The 17,591-nt window shown below is 46.1% G+C and overlaps 1 protein-coding gene and 1 non-coding gene across 2 annotated transcripts in view; both read left to right on the top strand.

Annotated features, from left to right (window-relative positions):
* Positions 1 to 17,591, top strand: part of LOC126249510 (facilitated trehalose transporter Tret1-like) — a 353,193-nt gene that overhangs the window by 255,396 nt on the left and 80,206 nt on the right. The gene's annotated exons all lie outside the window — the stretch shown is intronic.
* Trnat-ugu (transfer RNA threonine (anticodon UGU)) lies at positions 9,827 to 9,901 on the top strand. Its single transcript has one exon. It is a non-coding gene; the product is annotated as a tRNA-Thr (tRNA).

The raw sequence follows: 17,591 nt of genomic DNA, 5'->3' as shown, positions 1-17,591 counted from the left end.
GTAGAGTACAGCTTAGCATAATGTGCATGGACCGAGACCAGATATCGCGTAGGGTATCTAAGCACTGCCCATAATCAGTGATAAGAACATTAATCAAAGTCATCCGAGAGTGGCTCTGTTACGCTATCAGGTGGTACATAGACACTGCTGTGCTAACCCGTTTGGTGTGTGCACTCTGACCATAGCTTCTTCAAGGTGATGTCGAGAGAAGGCCATGAGCCTTATGCTCTGGTGAGTACTGCGTTGTGGTATATTCCCAGAGAATGGTGAAGTAAGAATCCTGGGTTCATCGCCGTCATGCCACGACCTTCGTTCTGTGTCCAGTCAAGGCTTTGTGTAGAGAACGTACCTTGACAGGGTAGACTGATATGCATCAAGGCGTCGACGACAAGTTTTCCACGTGGTCTTGACGAGCTACCAGCAGTTCGGTGAAGTAAGAGGGATCGTGTTCAGTTTCCACGGTCTACGGCCGCACCACATCCTGTGGCGGCAGTGATTGGAGGCGCAGATGGTCAGAGAACGCAACAGGCCAGACTCCAGCGGCTTGCCCCCCACCAGCAGTATTGCGGGAGGTAGAAACACGATCGTGGCGACTGGAAGAATGGCTAGTGAAATGCATAAACCCAAACGATCATCATGGACATGCGCCCAAGAGTCCAACAAGGTTGAGGAGCTGGGACGATCCCGTCATATAAGAGGATCGTCACCATACTACGAGCAATGGAAGCATGGAATACTTGAGTCGCAAATGCATGGGGAGCACAAAATATTGCAACATGCACCACCTAAAGGAGGGCAATGTCAGCGTCTGCAGCATGCAGCATTTCGTGGAGTAACGCCAGTTTACGGCGCGCGCGAAGGGTATTGGCATTGACTGTGGCTATGTGAAAAGTTTGAAAAGGTGTCATAACCAGGAGGGCGGAAGATACAAATACGGAGGAAGAACGTGAAGTTCCTCGTTAGGTCCCCACGGAAGGGCACTTCACTGTGACAGAGAGGAAACCGATCCCACCAATGGCAGAACGTCCATGCTGAGCACTGACGTCGACCGACCAGGAAGCAGATGTGTGACTGGGCCGGTTGTAGGTGCGCCCACATAGGTTGTGTTAGACACAGAAAGGGGGGCAACCACATCGGAGGCAAAAGGGGAAAGGTCGGTGTCCGTAGGTGTATGCTGACTGGAGACGGAGGCGCGGAGATACATTGCGTCGTACGGTGCCAGGGCGTCGAAGGAGAGCGTATCAACAGTAGGAGTATCGTCATCCTGATAGAGGCAGTCATCAGAAGGGTGCGGCGCTGTCTCTTCCGTTTCCTCAGCGACCGTTGCTTCCTAACGTGTTCCGTGTCAGATGGTGGATGGCTGTCGTCCGACATGCAGCCAGATGTCAGAAAAGTGATGGTCGGTACAGCACAATTATCATCAATTGTGGGGTAGGGGCAGGCGGCTTGCGTCTGCTGACGCCCTCGTCCGTTAGTACTGTCTCTGGCGATAGTGCAGCAGAGGAGGGAAAACGTCAAATGCGTTGTCGAGAGGAGTCGACGCTGGCGCCGACTGATTCAGAGTGGGTGCAGCACGCAGACGCGTAATACAGAGGTAAGACAATGGGCGGCACAGGGGTAGCGACGTCTCCAATAGGCGTCAGAACCAGTCTACGCCGGAGAAAATCGAGCGAACTTGACCTGGCCACAACCTGAACGACAGCCCTGCAGCCTGCATCAACCAAACAGTAAAGGCACGTGTTTCTTCAGTTCACTTTTTATCTAACGGACACCATTAATGACGCGGTAGGTTTCGAACGGCTTCCACGTTTCAGCAACGTGACTGACGACGTTACCATAAGGTTTAAAGGCGGCCACCACAACGTCCGACAGCACCTCAAACGGAAGTTCGAAATCCCTCCGCGTTCAGAGGCCTAAACCAGTGTGATCAAACACGGCAGTCCCTATAATGTGTGTGTGTGTGTGTGTGTGTGTGTGTGTGTGTGTGTGTGTGTGAAATCTTATGGGACTTAACTGCTAACGTCATCAGTCCCTAAGCTTACACACTACCTAAATTATCCTAAGGACAAACACACACACCCATGTCCGAGGGAGGACTCGAACCTCCGCCGGGACTAGCTGCACAGTCCATGACTACAGCGCCTAAGACCGCTCAGCTAACACCGCGCGGCAGTCCCTGTATGGCTGCCAGAGTATCAGTTCTTGAGATCGCTATTATACCGTCGCGCAACGTCGGCACACAGTTCTTCATTCTCCAGCTTCATGTGCACAGAGGTACTAAGGATCGAAAAATGAACTCCGAGAACATCTTGGAGCGGGAGACGCATTTCGTCCTGTAGAGACAGTTCTACTTCATATGTTTCTCGTCGTTCATGATCCAAAGGAAAAGTTAATTTAATCATGGCTTGGCGATAGGAAAACGCCATGATTGTCGGTGAATTCGGACACGGAGACAAGCCGTTACGCGGAAGTAAACAAACGCGCGCTCACTCGCAAGCAGCACAACAGGAGTGACATAAACAAGGAGTGCTCACCGCGCCATTACCGAAGGCAGACTGACCACTCAGCTACGGAAGCGGACATTACGGTTAATACTATACGCTGAGGAATTAATGTGTTACATGAATAACAACGTCCCTATTACACTCTCCTGGGTCATACCAGATTTTACTTGAGTGCCTATAAATGACTGTCCATCCAGGATAATTTGCTGCAGCCAACCTGTCAGGAAATATACGATCCAGTTGAAACATTGTAGTTTAATTCTTAATTTCTTTGCGTGTTTTTGGTACTTGCATTGTTTGATACATAAATTTCGGGCGTATTATAGTATTTGCGAGTTGTAGCATCGCGTTTTAGTACCTGAATAGTGTAAAATCGCGTAGTCTCCTTCCGCTGCCGAGCAGTGTGTCAGCAGTGCGTTAGTAGCAGCATTACTGCATTTACTAGGCAATCTTGTATTTTAATAACCGTTTAAATTTTGTCGATTTGTTTGCGCTCTCTGTAGATTAGTTCAGACGTTCTTTGCAAAACAGTTTTTAGCATGGATAGGGACTGCAACTGCTGTGTTCGGATGCAGGCTGAGTTGGCATCCCTTCGCTCCCAGCTTCAGGCAGTGTTGGCTTCGGTCACATAGCTTGAGGCTGTTGCCAATGGGCATCACTGTGGGGGTCCGGATGGGGGTTTGTCGGGGACGGCCAGCTCGTCCCACGCATCCCCCGATCGGACTAAGACTGTGGTTGCCCGGGATACTGCCCGCATTGAGGCTGATCCCTCACCTGTGGTAGAGTGGGAGGTAGTCTCAAGGTGTGGCAGGGGGCGAAAGACATTCCGGAGGGCTGAACGGAAGGCCTCTCCAGTTTGTCTGACGAACCGGTTTCAGGTTCTGTCTCAGGCTGATACTGATCTTCGGCCTGACATGGCTGCTTGTCCTGTTCCAGAGGTTGCCCCTCAGTCTGCAAGATCCGGGCGGTCGCAGAGGGTGGGCTTACTGGTAGTTGGGAGCTCCAACGTCAGGCGCGTAATGGGGCCCCTTAGAGAAATGGCAGCAAGAGAGGGGAAGAAAACCAATGTGCACTCCGTGTGCATACCGGGGGGAGTCATTCCAGATGTGGAAAGGGTCCTTCCGGATGCCATGAAGGGTACAGGGTGCACCCATCTGCAGGTGGTCGCTCATGTCGGCACCAATGATGTGTGTCGCTATGGATCGGAGGAAATCCTCTCTGGCTTCCGACGGCTATCTGATTTGGTGAAGACTGCCAGTCTCGCTAGCGGGATGAAAGCAGAGCTCACCATCTGCAGCATCGTCGACAGGACTGACTGCGGACCTTTGGTACAGAGCCGAGTGGAGGGTCTGAATCAGAGGCTGAGACGGTTCTGCGACCATGTGGGCTGCAGATTCCTCGACTTGCGCCATAGGGTGGTGGGGTTTCGGGTTCCGCTGGACAGGTCAGGAGTCCACTACACGCAGCAAGCGGCTACACGGGTAGCAGGGGTTGTGTGGCGTGGACTGGGTGGTTTTTTAGGTTAGATGGCCTCGGGCAAGTACAGAAAGGGCAACAGCCTCAAAGGGTGCGGAGCAAAGTCAGGACATGCGGGGACCAAGCAGCAATCGGTATTGTAATTGTAAACTGTCGAAGCTGCGTTGGTAAAGTACCGGAACTTCAAGCGCTGATAGAAAGCACCGAAGCTGAAATCGTTATAGGTACAGAGAGCTGGCTTAAGCCAGAGATAAATTCTGCCGAAATTTTTACAGAGGTACAGACGGTGTTTAGGAAGGATAGATTGCATGCAACCGGTGGTGGAGTGTTTGTCGCTGTTAGTAGTAGTTTATCCTGTAGTGAAGTAGAAGTGGATAGTTCCTGTGAATTATTATGGGTGGAGGTTACACTCAACAACCGAGCTGGGTTAATAATTGGCTCCTTTTACCGACCTCCCGACTCAGCAGCGTTAGTGGCAGAACAACTGAGAGAAAATTTGGAATACATCTCGCATAAATTTCCTCAGCATGTTATAGTCTTAGGTGGAGATTTCAATTTACCAGATATAGACTGAGACACTCAGATGTTTAGGACGGGTGGTAGGGACAGAGCATCGAGTGACATTATACTGAGTGCACTATCCGAAAATTACCTCGAGCAATTAAACAGAGAACCGACTCGTGGAGATAACATCTTGGACCTACTGATAACAAACAGACCCGAACTTTTCGACGCTGTAAGTGCAGAACAGGGAATCAGTGATCATAAGGCCGTTGTAGCATCCCTGAATATGGAAGTTAATAGGAATATAAAAAAAGGGAGGAAGGTTTATCTGTTTAGCAAGAGTAATAGAAGGCAGATTTCAGACCACCTAACAGATCAAAACGAAAATTTCTGTTCCGACACTGACAATGTTGAGTGTTTATGGAAAAAGTTAAAGGCAATCGTAAAATGCGTTTTAGACAGGTACGTGCCGAGTAAAACTGTGAGGGATGGGAAAAACCCACCGTGGTACAACAACGAAGTTAGGAAACTACTGCGAAAGCAAAGAGAGCTTCACTCCAAGTTTAAACGCAGCCAAAACCTCTCAGACAAACAGAAGCTAAGCGATGTCAAAGTTAGCGTAAGGAGGGCTATGCGAGAAGCGTTCAGTGAATTCGAAAGTAAAATTCTATGTACAGACTTGACAGAAAATCCTAGGAAGTTCTGGTCTTACGTTAAATCAGTAAGTGGCTCGAAAGAGCATATCCAGACACTCCGGGATGATGATGGCATTGAAACAGAGGATGACACGCGTAAAGCTGAAATACTAAACACCTTTTTCCAAAGCTGTTTCACAGAGGAAGACCGCACTGCAGTTCCTTCTCTAAATCCTCGCACAAACGAAAAAATGGCTGACATCGAAATAAGTGTCCAAGGAATAGAAAAGCAACTGGAATCACTCAACAGAGGAAAGTCCACTGGACCTGACGGGATACCAATTCGATTCTACACAGAGTACGCGAAAGAACTTGCCCCCCTTCTAACAGCCGTGTACCGCAAGTCTCTAGAGGAACGGAGGGTTCCAAATGATTGGAAAAGAGCACAGGTAGTCCCAGTCTTCAAGAAGGGTCGTCGAGCAGATGCGCAAAACTATAGACCTATATCTCTGACGTCGATCTGTTGTAGAATTTTAGAACATGTTTTTTGCTCGAGTATCATGTCGTTTTTGGAAACCCAGAATCTACTATGTAGGAATCAACATGGATTCCGGAAACAGCGATGGTGTGAGACCCAACTCGCGTTATTTGTTCATGAGACCCAGAAAATATTAGATACAGGCTCCCAGGTAGATGCTATTTTTCTTGACTTCCGGAAGGCGTTCGATACAGTTCCGCACTGTCGCCTGATAAACAAAGTAAGAGCCTACGGAGTATCAGACCAGCTGTGTGGCTGGATTGAAGATTTTTTAGCAAACAGAACACAGCATGTTGTTATCAATGGAGAGACGTCTACAGACGTTAAGGTAACCTCTGGCGTGCCACAGGGGAGTGTTATGGGACCATTGCTTTTCACAATATATATAAATGACCTAGTAGATAGTGTCGGAAGTTCCATGCGGCTTTTCGCGGATGATGCTGTAGTATACAGAGAAGTTGCAGCATTAGAAAATTGTAGCGAAATGCAGGAAGATCTGCAGCGGATAGGCACTTGGTGCAGGGAGTTGCAACTGTCCCTTAACATAGACAAATGTAATGTATTGCGAATACATAGAAAGAAGGATCCTTTATTGTATGATTATATGATAGCGGAACAAACACTGGTAGCAGTTACTTCTGTAAAATATCTGGGAGTATGCGTGCGGAACGATTTGAAGTGGAATGATCATATAAAATTAATTGTTGGTAAGGCGGGTACCAGGTTGAGATTCATTGGGAGAGTGCTTAGAAAATGTAGTCCAGCAACAAAGGAGGTGGCTTACAAAACACTCGTTCGACCTATACTTGAGTATTGCTCATCAGTGTGGGATCCGTACCAGATCGGGTTGACGGAGGAGATAGAGAAGATCCAAAGAAGAGCGGCGCGTTTCGTCACAGGGTTATTTGGTAACCGTGATAGCGTTACAGAGATGTTTAATAAACTCAAGTGCCAGACTCTGCAAGAGAGGCGCTCTGCATCGCGGTGTAGCTTGCTCGCCAGGTTTCGAGAGGGTGCGTTTCTGGATGAGGTATCGAATATATTGCTTCCCCCTACTTATACCTCCCGAGGAGATCATGAATGTAAAATTAGAGAGATTAGAGCGCGCACGGAGGCTTTCAGACAGTCGTTCGTCCCGCGAACCATACGCGACTGGAACAGGAAAGGGAGGTAATGACAGTGGCACGTAAAGTGCCCTCCGCCACACACCGTTGGGTGGCTTGCGGAGTATGAATGTAGATGTAGATGTAGATGGCGGGGCGTGTCACACCACTGGCTACACGCAGCAGCAGCTGGGGCGCCAGCGTTCCAGTCCACGGCAGGTCACTGGTTGGACCCTCTGAGGCCACTGCGGGGTCTGTAGCCAGTCAGCGGCAGGCCACTCAACGGCTCGCTACTGTGGGCAGTCTTGTTGGCCCCCAACACACGCCAGAGGCATCCTGAGGCGAGGGCCGCAGATTTGGATGTCAGATCGCAGGCACTTGTTGTCGCCTGCGTTCTTAACCATGATAGTGAAGCAGCACACAGCGGGCTGCCCTGTGGCTCCCAGCAAGCGGAGCTGAGGCAACCGGGATGAAGACCGCTGAGTTGGCTGCCAGTGCATCCTGATGTCATCAAAACACCATGGCTGTACATGGCCGGCACGCCGCAGTACGTTGCATGGGTCACTGAGGTAGCCCTTCTGTGCCAAGCTGTTTGCAGACAGCGAAGTGGCGTCCTCAGCGTCACAGGATCCTGTGACGCAGACAGAGGGGAACGTGGCACTGTAGCTGGGAATAATAAAATACTTGAAGATCACGGCTAAGTTTTAATACGGCGCTTCCTGACAGTTTCCATCCATGTCCAACATTCCTCCACCACACGCAAATGTCTACATTTGGCAGTGACAACTATATATCAGTTTGATTGACTACTTAATTAAATTAATCAATTAATTAACCACACCCCTCTGGTAAACCCCCCTCCCCTCCCACCTACCCTCCCAGAAATTGGCGGGAAAAAGGCTCAGTTGATCGGTCATTTGGAGGGAAATCGATTGCTATGTATGGAATATTGTTTAAACAATTTTAGACAATGTGTGGAATATTGTGTATTTCAACAATTTAGGGGATTCAAGGCAGTGTATGGTATATATAGAAAAGGATGGAGAGGAAGGATGTCTCAACAGGAAATTCAAAGGTATATTGTTTAATATTTTAAACATAGCTGCACAACAGCAACGGTTTCACGTAATAAAATTATTTTTATATATATATATATATATATATATATATATATATATATATATATATACTCCTGGAAATGGAAAAAAGAACACATTGACACCGGTGTGTCAGACCCACCATACTTGCTCCGGACACTGCGAGAGGGCTGTACAAGCAATGATCACACGCACGGCACAGCGGACACACCAGGAACCGCGGTGTTGGCCGCCGAATGGCGCTAGCTGCGCAGCATTTGTGCACCGCCGCCGTCAGTGTCAGCCAGTTTGCCGTGCCATACGGAGCTCCATCGCAGTCTTTAACACTGGTAGCATGCCGCGACAGCGTGGACGTGAACCGTATGTGCAGTTGACGGACTTTGAGCGAGGGCGTATAGTGGGCATGCGGGAGGCCGGGTGGACGTACCGCCGAATTGCTCAACACGTGGGGCGTGAGGTCTCCACAGTACATCGATGTTGTCGCCAGTGGTCGGCGGAAGGTGCACGTGCCCGTCGACCTGGGACCGGACCGCAGCGACGCACGGATGCACGCCAAGACCGTAGGATCCTACGCAGTGCCGTAGGGGACCGCACCGCCACTTCCCAGCAAATTAGGGACACTGTTGCTCCTGGGGTATCGGCGAGGACCATTCGCAACCGTCTCCATGAAGCTGGGCTACGGTCCTGCACACCGTTAGGCCGTCTTCCGCTCACGCCCCAACATCGTGCAGCCCGCCTCCAGTGGTGTCGCGACAGGCGTGAATGGAGGGACGAATAGAGACGTGTCGTCTTCAGCGATGAGAGTCGCTTCTGCCTTGGTGCCAATGATGGTCGTATGTGTGTTTGGCGCCGTGCAGGTGAGCGCCACAATCAGGACTGCATACGACCGAGGCACACAGGGCCAACACCCGGCATCATGGTGTGGGGAGCGATCTCCTACACTGGCCGTACACCACTGGTGATCGTCGAGGGGACACTGAATAGTGCACGGTACATCCAAACCGTCATCGAACCCATCGTTCTACCATTCCTAGACCGGCAAGGGAACTTGCTGTTCCAACAGGACAATGCACGTCCGCATGTATCCCGTGCCACCCAACGTGCTCTAGAAGGTGTAAGTCAACTACCCTGGCCAGCAAGATCTCCGGATCTGTCCCCCATTGAGCATGTTTGGGACTGGATGAAGCGTCGTCCCACGCGGTCTGCACGTCCAGCACGAACGCTCGTCCAACTGAGGCGCCAGGTGGAAATGGCATGGCAAGCCGTTCCACAGGACTACATCCAGCATCTCTACGATCGTCTCCATGGGAGAATAGCAGCCTGCATTGCTGCGAAAGGTGGATATACACTGTACTAGTGCCGACATTGTGCATGCTCTGTTGCCTGTGTCTATGTGCCTGTGGTTCTGTCAGTGTGATCATGTGATGTATCTGACCCCAGGAATGTGTCAATAAAGTTTCCCCTTCCTGGGACAATGAATTCACGGTGTTCTTATTTCAATTTCCAGGAGTATATATATATATATATATATATATATATATATATATATATATATATATATATATATCCATTGCAACTGGTCGGCTGTTTATAATTTTATTACGTAAATTGTTTATTTAAAAAAGTTCAGTTTGTGGGGTTTGGATTCCTCTTGATCATCATTCTCTGCTGTTTGGAAAGCAGAGTAAGAAGTACAATTTTAACTATATATGACGGTAGTATCTGTTCCCGAAAGAACACATACCATGGATGACCATGCAGCTTTGCTAGAAATGAAATGATAATTAAATAGACACCCTAGCTGCAAACAGGCGTTGATATACTTCACTGGGGAGATGTTGAAAATGTAATGAGTATGATGGGCAAACATCTATTAGGCGCACTACGAATCTAGTGGTATGGACATGGGAATGTGGATCTCACGGGGAGCGTGCAAGGGATAAGTCCCTGCAGTCGCACTATCCTCTGTGCCCTCGGTGGCTCAGATGGATAGAGCGTCTGCCATGTAAGCAGGAGATCCCGGGTTCGAGTCCCGGTCAGGGCACACATTTTCAACATGTCCCCAGTGAAGTATATCAACGCCTGTTTGCAGCTAGGGTGTCTATTTAATTATCAAGTACAATTTTGGTAAACATTTCTGGAAACAGTGATCAATAGAGTATTATATTTTAACTAAAGTTCAGTCTTGATCACAACACTTATGTCTCAAGAACATAGGTGACCAGTTTCGGTTATATTTATATAACCATCTTCATACCTGTGAATTAATTTTAGGAAATACTAGAGATCAATCTTAAAATAAAATGAAAAGTGCCTAATGACGACAAAATTTTAACAAGATAACATAAAACTTATTATACCCATGGCTTCCTTGGAGGATGGTAGGCGGAGCTCTCCTCAGCTGCTACGAAGTCAACTGATGGTTATGAGTGCTGAGCATGAGCTTAAATATGCAGAGGCTCCGCCTACTTCCTCTCACACTACTTCACAACTGCCAATCAGCGTTCATAATATGACGCTATCGTCAAAGTATAAAAGTACGAAATACACTAATAACATAAAATTGATTCATTTAAAATGTCTGATTAACAGATAGTTAGTATGTGTAAAACTACACGGTAAACTACGATGTGCCCTCTATGGGCAACCTTAATACTATTACAGTGTCAGTTAAATCAAAGATGTAAAACTCCTTGGAGTTGTGGTATATATCGATTATACCGAGTCGCCTACATCACAACTGCATCTTTGATGGCTGTTGCAGAATCGTGTTACTTTAACTGTAGTTTTCACAGTGACATTCTTTATAACAGTAGGAGCAGCGAAGAGTACGCCGGCACTATGTATGTCTGAATAATCTCCAACCCAGCAATATATCTCTGCGTACCGTGTCGATGTAGTTAACATAGAATTCGTAACCTGCACCATGCAAATTCGCCCCTTTTACATCATTCGTACATATACCGTGAAGACAGACAGCATGAGCACATGCACCGTAGGTATACTCACGGCACTAGATATTTCTCGCGAGGTCGGGTAGTCATCCACTCCCAACGCGTGACCAGAGCGCCCTCAGTGGATCGAAGTCATTCTCAGAACTGTTGTACAAAGACGGGATCGTTTGTGCTTGGCACGCGACCTGCTTGCTTGATTGCTTTTGTACACACATCTCCAGACTCTGGGATTACAAGAACACATGTATTTTCACATGTTTTGCCATAATATTATACTATTTACATGATGCATCTAGATATTAAGCACATAGCAGTATCCTACCGTTCGCTCCGAAGATATAGACTGGAAGTTATTTCTCTACATACCCGAAACTTTAGAAAGGTGGAGTGTGCTGTAAACCACTGAGTAACTAGAAACTTATCCCGTCTGCAAAGACCCTTACGTGAGAACTCGAAAAAAATAGAGGAAACTGATATTTCCACTCGCGAATACCGATGTCGGTGATGGAACAGATTCCAAATCATCCCTATAATTTACAAACTCAAGTAAGGTGTTTCTCATGTCTAGAGAACCAGCAAACATTTCTTCTTCCTGTCTTTCACCTGCTAGATGCACACACCACAATCGATGTTCTCTCAACTAAATAAAGACGCGAAATGTGAAGAAGCAGCCAACCGAACAATTTACACGGGAGGGAATAATGGCCCAGTGCACACACACACAAAAAAAAATTGTTCAAATGGCTCTGAGCACTATGGGACTTAACAGCTGAGGGCATCAGTTCCCTAGAACTTAAAACTACTTAAACCTAACTAATCTAAAGACAGCACACACATCCATGCCCGAGGCAGGACTTGAACCTGCGACCGTAGCGGTCGCGCGGTTCCAGACTGAAGTGCCTAGAACCGCTCGGCCACTCCAGCCAGCTAGTGCACACACATGTCCATGTTGAATCTTCTCAGATTTCCACGAGATCAAGAAAGCTAACCAACACATAGTAAGTATTAGTTCGCTGTTCGACCATCTAGAGGACAATACGGTTAAGTCAGCTACATTCCTACACTCCCAACAGACCTCTCCATTCAGACAGCTCCTGCCATTAATGGGAAATGTGAATCATTACCACCGCAGGACACAGGTGCTGCATGCCAAGCACCCCCAGGCAGAGTTATCCTAGGAAATCGGTCACATATGTATTTGATATGTTACGATCACAGTCTCAATTGAACGACATTCGACAATGAGCGAAGTATCAGACATACACCCTGCTGATGGGTGTGGCTCTGGAAATAGAAATATCTGTACCATTCTTATGACTTGACATACTCTTCCCTTTGCTATCACAGTATTCCAAATCAGATCCATACCTTCCTTACAACTGGAAGTAGTCATTCCCTTTGCACATGTCGGAACACAAATACATACTTTATAAGCCTGATGCTCATGGCGAACCTATCATACACCCCCTACTACTAAGTATAATATACTGCCAATAAATGATTGCCCGCGATACGAAATAATACTGACTGAGAATCAACGGTGGGTGGACATGTCTCATGAGTTTTTCTTGCGAGTGGTACCACTGTTTCTTAGAAAGAGAGGCGTAATCGTCTTAAAAACAGCGAGATGTTAAGAAACACAACCATATTACCATCACAAGCGGTCTTGGTTCTACAGATGCATACAAGTATCTATGTTAAAAGCTGTACTGGCTTTATAAATCGGGGTATGGCATTACCTCTCAATGAAGTGGTTTCTTTCCACACAAATACCATGACACTGAATACAGAAATTAATCGCCGGAGTGTATCAGACCGACAGCGCGGTTACACGTCGCCGAAGGTGCAACCTCATAATAAAATTACCGAATTTTGAAAGTGATTCGGCTAAGGAGCGTGATATGCAACCGGTATTTACGAATCTCTCACGCCGCCTCCGCTAGATATTTCTCCAGTATTTGTAACACATTCTGCCTCGATGGCATGTCAGAGGTTGGGTGATATATCGACTGGGTTATAGCAGTGATGGGATGGCGAGGCGCGGCGACTCAAGAACACCGAGAATTCCTGGAGCCTCTAGTTCTCAAGCAATTCTCGAGAAGCTCACGAGAAACGGCTCGGCGGCGTGTGCCGCTGCGCGCCAGTTGGCTGCGACAACATACGCCGCGCCGCTGTTGTTCTGTGAATTGAATGCCGCCGCTAGACAAACACGCTAGCTGCTCGCTGTGCTCGTAACTAGTATGTCTCAGGTTTCATTCGAGTAAAGTTGTTATTCAAATCAATATGGACACTCGAAAACGAACATCATGGTGCTGGCAATACTTTAGGGAGGATGGAGGTAACGTTACTCGCAACATTTGTCGTAAAAATCTCCGTAATGTATAAAAAATACAACGGGCATGACTAGACATCTTAAACTGCACAATTTATCGAGCAATAAAACAGCGATGTCCGTGGATACAGAGGCTCATTCTTCCAATAGTGCGAGGCAGACAAAATATCCAGGTACGTATGGTACAAAAGGTGAATTCCGTTCAAAAGTTCGGATAGTGTCAGAAGCGGTCCGCCACGTTTAAACATTGATTTTTTAATCGTACTCCGATAACATACAACATATCCCAAAATCAAACCTATACTATCCTAGCTTTTGCACGATACGATACGATATGTAATTTTATTGGACTAGTTGTCGAACATAACGTATCCCCTTGCAGGAGCACTGATCTAAATCTTAAGTTTCTATTCATAGAGGGAAGTAAACGGCAACAACAGCTAGATGAAGCACTAGTGGCCATGCTAACAGACGATTCTCAACCGCTTTCAATCGTCGAGGACACTGGTTTTCGACGTTTTGTTTCACTGTTGGACCCACAATACTCGATACCAAATCGAAAAAAGTTGAGCCTCACGGTTCGGGACTATTACAATAAACAGAAAGAGGCTGTAAACTTGGCTATGGAAGACTCTACTTGTGTTTCTTTAACGACCGATATTTTGGCCTCACTCAATAGTGAGGCATATATTGCTGTAACTGGTCATTTCATTAACACTAATTGGTGCCTGAAAGCTTTAGCTCTCGAGACATTCCGTTTCCCGGAAAAGCATACAGCGAAATATTAGTGAGGCGTTAGATAACGTGATTTCAAAATGGAACATTGAAAACAAAGTTGTAAGCATCACAACTGACAACGCCAGTAACATGACGGCAGCTGTACAACTTATTCACAATGGCAACTTAGATATGCAACATGTGCCTTGTTTAGCACACACCATCAATTTAGTTGTGAAAAGTTCTTTGAACAGCAACAGTGAGCTCTGCATAATGTGGGAAAAGGCCAGAAAAATTGTTAGCTATTTTAAAAGAAGTTGCAATGCTAATGAAAAACTCCATGAGATCCAGGATCTAATGAAAAAACCTGTTCACAAATTGATTCAGGAAACCGAAACCCGATGGAACAGTACGTTTTATATGCTACAACGTGTAGTGGAGCAAAAGGAATGCATTGCAGCCTGTTTATCATCTTTGTATTCAGGTGTAGCGAACCTCACAGCTGACGAGTGGCGAATTTTGAGCGAATGTTTATGTGTACTGGAGCCATTTGTAATGGTAACAAGTGAAATATCAACTGAAAACTATACCTCTTTTGAAAGCTATTCCAGTAATCAGACTGCTAATCTTAACCGTATGCAATGGGAAGTGGGCTACCACGACAACGCAAGAGCTACAGCAACATCTGCACAACTCACTAATAGCCCGGCTAGGATTAATAGAAACAAACAAAGTACATGCCGTTGCCACAGTTCTCGACCCAAGATTCAAAACCTTACCATTTACGAATCCCATTCATTCAAAACATGCCGTTGCAAGTCTGATTGCAGAGTGCACAAACGTGGTAGAGACATTACGATCTACTCATTCGGCTGGTTCAAATGGTTCAAATGGCTCTGAGCACTATGGGACTCAACTGCTGAGGTCATTAGTCCCCTAGAACTTAGAACTAGTTAAACCTAACTAACCTAAGGACATCACAAACATCCATGCCCGAGGCAGGATTCGAACCTGCGACCGTAGCGGTCTTGCGGTTCCAGACTGCAGCGCCTTTAACCGCACGGCCACTTCGGCCGGCTCATTCGGCTGCTAAGGGCACTAGCCACCAGTACTATTTCGTACAAAACGCCAGTAGTTCCTTATGGGCTTCTTTCGATGAAGGGGTTTCCAATAAAAATCTAATGAAAATCGGTTGTGATAGCATAGACCCGGAGGTACAACGATATTTGGAAGAACCGTACCTACAACGCACGGATAATCCTTTACACTAATGGAAAAAAATGAAAACAGTTACCCAGGTCTAGCTGTCGTGGCAAAAAAATATCTTGCAATACCTGCAACTTCTGTTCCCAGTGAAAGAATATTCTCGAAAACAGGACTACTTATAAACAAAGAAAGAAGCAGACTAAAAGTCCAATTGGTTAATAAAATCATATTTCTAAACAAAAATCGATGGCAGTGCAGCAATGGGATGTAAAAATGCCTGCTGCTGAACGACTTTTGTTTCCTTTCTTTCTTCAGTAAGTAAACGCATGTACGCAGTTTCTGTATATAAAAGGCTATAGCACTTCTCTTTTACGTTTAAGCATGCATGCATACATGCAGAATGTACAATATAATTTATTTTGTAAGAATAAAGCTTTTGTTTCATGCGAATTCTGTGCTTTGTTTTAAACAACAATTCTACGATTTTTGACTTATGAGACATATACTAATACTTCAGTACACAATAATAACGGTAGTACAGTTGATATCAATCATAGAATTTCAAAGTTTTCCGAGCACATACGCACGACGCGTACGACCACTGCGGCTCAGTGCTTCGTGTACGGAAGGTTTGCGCAATTTATCAGAGAGCGCAGCACTGTCAACTTCTCGAGTGTACCCGAGACATTCTCGAGAAATTGCCTTCGCGTCGCGCGTTTCTCGAGTGCGATCATAGCCCATCCCTAGGTTACAGGCGATGGTAGAGTGAGAAGGCTCGCAAATAGTAGTATATGATGGACTGATTGAGGTCGTAAGAAATGTACTCTAGTGTTTCAGATCTCTAGTGCTACACTTTAGGTAGAAACGCTGTCTGGGATTTGGAATCAAGTCTTTCCATTCAAGCACATACCTGCGTTGGATCCTATGGAGAAGTCCTTTAATGATTACAGCCATTAATGAATCATATTTCTGGCACTCTCATATCTTGAAATGAGTCACCTTTCTCGAACCTATCTGCTACAATAAAATTCCAGCCTCGTTTTAGGTACTCCCTATGCATATTTTAACTGCTGCATTTCTGCAGCTTTACGCTTGTGATCGTTCCAATTTAAGTTGGAACTGAGTAGGAGTCGGAGAAAACTATGTCTACCACCTTCTGCAACCCATGTAGAAACAGGCTAACCTCCATTACTGCGACAAGACTGTGTTTTGACCATTCAATGGAAACGGGAACTGGGAGAAGGGATTTTTGCTACTGCACTGTGGTGTGTCCCCAAACTACATACAAGTACTACAGATCCGCGCCCATTCACATCTATCTCCCCAACATGCTATCTTCGCTATGCTGTACCATCCAACAGAGAAAAATTACGAACTATAAAAGCTCCACTAACTCCATCCGATAGAGAACTCAATAAGAATTTTACCGATTCTCTCTTCTCCCATATATCGAAAACAAATACCGCATGCATGCTGGCATCGAGCACATGAGACGATACTATTAAATAAACATGTGTTGATCAACTGCACAGACCAGTTTAAAGATTCATCACCTATACTGTAGGAGGATGATAGGGTCCCGCAGACTATACTGTAAGTCACAAGAGACACACCCTGTGACCCTGTCTTGATGTTTGAAACATTGTTTTTTTTCTGCTGTTATACGCTTTGTACACTGCCATACATTTTGTTTTTCCCCACGAATTCGAGTTCTGTGCCAGTTTCTAAACTGCCATTAACACATTCTGATCCATGGCCTCTCGCAGAAAACTAGATGTCGCATGGTGTAAAATCATGTTGTTACTACTGCTACCATAACACACCTCACACACACTGGATGATTTAAAATAAAAGTTAGTTACAACATGCGGAAACTGGAAAAGTTTTGCTGTGTTGTGGAGAGTTTCCAAACTACTGTCCAAGGTGATTGACGAGCTCTACATTTAAACTCAGCTGTCACAGTGACAAAATAACTGATGGCTCTGCGTCTGTTTTGACTGATTCCTCATACTGAAATTATGACGCGGTCACTGTTTTGGTGCTAGCCCCCAGAAGTTGTTACCCTTCCACAAAACTCTTTCTCCAAAAGAGGAAGTGCATTACAATAGTTTAAGGGATGGGTGACAAGGAAGAATGCGCCAGAAATGGCGTTCAGAAGCATGTGAAATTCGAAAAGTGTACCAGAAAATTGTGGGAGGACATAACCAATTACTTAATTTGGTATCAAAGGCGGGACAATAGTTAAAGGAAATAGGGGTGACACGGAAAACCACTTAACAGAACAATACGTTAAGTGCTGAAAAAAGGACCGAACATTAGGTTAAGCCACCCAGCGTACAGTGTCAAACATTAGGTTATGCAACATTTTTGACCCATGTAATTACTTCTTACAAGACCTACATGTTTCCAAACAGCAGAGAATGATGAGCAATAGAAATCCAACCCCCACAAACTGAATTTTTTATAGATAAACAATATACCATAGAATTTCCTGTTATGAGATCCTTCCCCTCCACCAATTTCCA

The sequence above is a fragment of the Schistocerca nitens genome, chromosome 3, assembly GCF_023898315.1.
Source record: "Schistocerca nitens isolate TAMUIC-IGC-003100 chromosome 3, iqSchNite1.1, whole genome shotgun sequence".
NCBI lineage: Eukaryota > Metazoa > Arthropoda > Insecta > Orthoptera > Acrididae > Schistocerca > Schistocerca nitens.
The sequence above is the reverse complement of the archived record's forward strand: the minus strand, read 5'-3'. Positions and strand labels throughout refer to the sequence as shown.